Genomic DNA, 4,701 nt, shown 5'->3' on the forward strand with positions numbered 1-4,701 from the left:
CAATAGGCCAAGGTTCAAGCCTGAGCACTGTCTTTCAGTATCTGTGAGACCTTGAAAAGTCACTCAACCTCTCTGAGCTTCATCTCAGATTTTTACAAGGCTCTCACAGGCTATCAGATGCGAAATACATGCCAAACAGAAATGTGTTAGATCATACTTGCCTAGAAATGAGTTCTGAGAGGGTGAGGTGATGGAAAACTGTAAAGTTCACGCCAAAGAGTTTGGATTTAATAATAGCTAGTGGATATGTATTAATACAAAAATGAAATACGAAGAAAATTAATCTGGCAGTGACTCAGGAGATGAAAAAATGAACTTAAAGCTAAGAGCTAGGAAGTATTTGCTAGGCCTAGGTATGGTAACAGAAACAATTAGGTCCAACACAGACCAAGGAGGAAAAGGCAGTAAGTCTCTATGAGCAATATACCAGGGAAAACCAATGATGGGAGGAGGAAGGAGAGGGAGAGGAGGAAGGGAAAGAGAGTAATACAGACACAGAGAGAGAGAGAGAGAGAAAGGATTTTGTTAGATTCGTTTGCATAACCAATAACCAAAAACTTTATTCTGTCAACAGGCTGTAGCCACTCACACTGAACTTTTTAAAATACTTAGGTTTAAACTGAACATCACATTTTTGTGATGAAATAGGAAAGATTTACCTAAGACTTCAAGCGCCATAATTTAAAAGCCTCAAAAGCCAAAGAAGAGGACACCTACAGGCTTTGGTAAGAAACATGATTAATTTGGCTTTGTAAAAGTAAACAAGTTTGTCTCTGTCTCTTGCTACGTTACTTCCTAGGGATCCAGGAGGATTGACCAGTCTTGAGGATATCTTGTCGATATTTTCTCCATTGTTTTTCCAACTTCTCACGTTCGTGAACTTCAAAGCTCTTTAGCATCACTGGTCCACGATACTAGCTTGTTGGTGAGAAATTGTTCAAGATGAAAAATTTGTCATAAAATTTTTCAGAGCTCTTCTGAAAATTGTCACAAAATTTCCAATGAGCCAAAAATTGGGCTAGGAATTTTTGGCTTATTAAAGAACCTTGTTCTGGCAATGACATGATTTGGTTTTTAGTGTCAGCAAAAACACTAGTTGTAGATCTCAGGCAAAAATAATTATCATAACATGGAGGTAAACACTTTGAAAAAATAAGTTGTGTGGTCTTTCTCCTCCTCTGTGGCCATCACCTATCCCACCTGGAGAAGTATGGCTACCATCTACACCAGGGGATTAATTGTCAAAATAGAATCATAACATGACGGAAAATCTTTTTATGCTTAAAAACAATGAGTCCACATGTGAGAAAAAAATGTCAGAAGTAGAAGCAGAAGCAGTTGTCCTGCTCCTAATTTTCTAGTCTCGGCTCCACTCCTTTTTTTAGGACAGGGGATCTTATCTTATTCCTGCTCTATTACAAGCATCAAGCACAGTGCCCAGCAATTGTAGGTGCTCAGTAAATGGACAAATATAAGGCCTCAGGTAAGCCATTGACCCTATCTGGATCCACTTTAAAATTTCTAAATAATATTCTCATTTTAATTTGCTATGAAGAGATAAAATGTGCTCTCTCAATATTAAGTCAAGTGATGTTGACTTAATGTGACAATGGTGACGAATAGAAAGTGATATTGTGATGTCTCCAGATTTCTCTGCACATGTTTTCCATTATTCAGGAAAATTTGGACCCATTAACTATGAGAGGAACAGAATTGAAAGGCTGTACAAAAATCTGGAAGAAAATCTTTTTCTCTAATTTGAAGAAAGAATGGATGCTCAGGTCCCAAATAATTCCAGAGCCAACATTCTTCTAGATGGAGGAAAGAGGAGAGGTATGTAGGGAGAAGGGTTGAAACATTTATCTTTATGTGACAGAAGAACCATTACAATTCTTCAGAAGAGGTAGGGACGAGAATGCTAATGGAGTGGCTTGAGCATTTGCTTTGATGGTTGAACATAACAAGGAAGAGAGCCCAAGATACCAATTCCCAGTGCAGTGCTACAGCCTTTTGTCACTTATTATGCACACTTCCTCTTTAATAAAGTTCCATTTCAAGGGTCTATGTCAGATGGGGATGATTTGGAAACATTTTTGGGACCCAAGGCTTATCAAAGTACTTAAATGGCCGTGGAATGATTAAAAGGAATGTGTGTGTTCAAATACAATTGAAGAATGATTTGAAGGTTGGGCATAAAGGATAGCAGATGGTAACTATTAATTATTAGCCTATTACCAAGGCTTCAGTTCAGTAAGAAAGAAGGTATTCTATGTCTTACTCATCATCATCTAACCCTTGTAATGCTTTGATTTCTTGTAAGAACAGTAAAGGAAGACATTCTCTCCCTCTGTTGATGCCAAGAGATCGCTCTGATGTTCAGGAGAGAAGAATTGTGTGGCCATTGATGGAATAATATTGCATTAAATTCCTGAACATATCTATCAAGGGGTCAATAGACAAAAAAGGCCAGAGACATTGTTACTAATGCACAGTCCTTGAGAAATTATTCTGTATCTCTTGTTCTTAATTAATGCAGTTCTGTAAGACTGAGCTGGGCACATGGAGACCACCCCCTAAGCCTTGTCTGCATTTAGGTAGCACATAAGAAGCGTGTAGTCAGTTTGTGCCCTAGTCACACGGTTTTAATAAATCCCTATAAGCATTTCAGATCTGAAGCCGGCAAGGGTGTGTGGGGGGTAATGCTAGACATGAATTGAGCCCAACTTTATGAATGAAGTGCCTACATGTCATTAATGTTTCAATAGGTCCCGTAACAAGGGTAATTGGGCCTTCTGGGAGCTTCTCTGAGCCTCCAAGTTAAATCTGCTAAGTGGTGAGGATGCTCAGGCCTTGAAGGTAAGCGGAACCATTCTTGTTTTACCCTGCACCCAAGGGTCAAACAGGCCTAAGGGAAATAGTTTGGAACTGTCATTTAACATTACCACCGACATGTACTGTATTTCCAAGCAGCCTGCAAAGGGAGCCAGCAGCATGCGTGCATGGCCCCGTGCTGCAGGGTGGTAGCATGTCACATGTCTGGTAACAGAAGGGGATAACCATCCCAGTACAAACTTGACATATATAAATTGATTACATAAGTGGGCAGTGGTGGTCCTTTCAAGTACACTCCTTTTGTTTGAGCTTTACAGTAAAATTACCAGCAGCAGTTTACAATTAAGGGGAATAATAATAACTGCATATGCTTTCATCTGCACATACAATTACAATGAGCTGCATGCCTTAATAGGATTGTGAAAAATCTGCGTTTGACCCATACAAAAAAGTAAACATTCTTGTTCTGGATACTATATCATTATCACAACAAAGAGAAACTCCTGAAATCTGATGATTTAAACATCTGGAGAATGTTAATCACTTCAAAATGACGGATGTTTTTTATTTCAGCTTTTGACAGACACACTCCTTTCATAGATAGATGATTATTTACATAAATTACATCATCAATGTGAAAAAAATCAGAAATACTTCAAAGGACAAAATGCTTAATTAAAAAGGGACTTGTATTTCTATTTTTCTCCCTTTCTCTGTGTTTTTCCTTTAAAGGAGGAGTAAAATACCCACTTACTGGGCAAAGCCACCAGTTCCTTTGTAGGTGAACATGAAATAAGGAAATTGTATTTTTGAATTGCTCCACGTAGAAGACAGTCAACTTTAAGAATAAACTACTCTGTTTTTAGTGCTCCCAAACCTATTAATTGTGTTGAGTCCACTTCTAACTTCTAAAGTTCCCCCTTTAGTAAAAATGACCGTTTGGAGTTCTCCCCACCACTCCAGTGGATGGAACCAGACTCAAACTCAAGTTGAGTTTAAACTCACCCTCATTTCCCATTCAGACTCCCAAATTAGCTTTAGTAGATGGAAGGAAATAAAGAACTTTGAAAGCAACTCAGCTCTGAACCACTTCATTTTTGATGAGGGGGAGAGGCGGGAGGCAGAATAAAATTCAAGAGCAGCCCAAAGAGAAAGATTTTGAAAACTCTGCTCTTCAGGGAGCAGCCCCAGGCTTCATGGGCTGCGGTCCCTCAGGGCAGGCCTCTGACTGGCGGCGTGCTGCCTGATGCTGGTGGGTAGAGCTGGTGCAATTTGGCTGATCCACTACAATTTCCTCCTACACTCAGAGTTGATCTGCAGGCTGACCTTAGACAATTTGTCTTCTTTCAGGGAGAAATGTCACCCGAAAGGAAGCTATTAAGTCAAGAAGGTAATTCTCTCGGAACAGTCCACTGTATAAACAGAACTTGACCTCAGGTAATTTATTGCTGGTCCCTAACAAAGAGACTTAAGACATGGGCCTGATATAGTTGAGATCTGAATCTGTCAATAAAAAGGACAAGCCAGAACCTCATAAGATTTCTTTTGAGTGGCCATATTCAGGGTACAAAGCAGATTAATATAGTCTTCAAACAAGAAGAGTGGTGTTTGGTTGTTCAGACTGAAAAGTTCATTTTCTTGACAAATCAGAAGTTTGTGCTTGCACAGTGAAGTCACTAGTTGTTTTGTACTTTAATGTAGTCTCATTAATTTTGTTAGGCTAATATCTAAACATGATATAGGTTATATTTTCTTTAAAAAAATGGGTTCAGCTTAAAAGTTCCCATCATAAGAAAAAAATTTTTAACTATGTATGGTGACAGATGTTAACTAGAATTATTATGGTGATCATTTTGTAATATATAAAAA

The 4,701-nt window shown here is 38.7% G+C and overlaps 1 long non-coding RNA gene across 1 annotated transcript; it reads left to right on the forward strand.

Moving 5' to 3' along the window:
• Positions 1 to 1,720: 1,720 nt before the first annotated feature.
• On the forward strand, positions 1,721 to 4,416 carry LOC139040359 (uncharacterized). The gene is made up of 3 exons (XR_011494746.1): positions 1,721 to 1,833; positions 2,766 to 2,856; positions 4,183 to 4,416. It is a non-coding gene; the product is annotated as an uncharacterized lncRNA (long non-coding RNA).
• Positions 4,417 to 4,701: the final 285 nt, after the last annotated feature.

This window comes from Equus asinus, chromosome 16 (assembly GCF_041296235.1).
Source record: "Equus asinus isolate D_3611 breed Donkey chromosome 16, EquAss-T2T_v2, whole genome shotgun sequence".
Classification (NCBI taxonomy): Eukaryota; Metazoa; Chordata; class Mammalia; order Perissodactyla; family Equidae; genus Equus; species Equus asinus.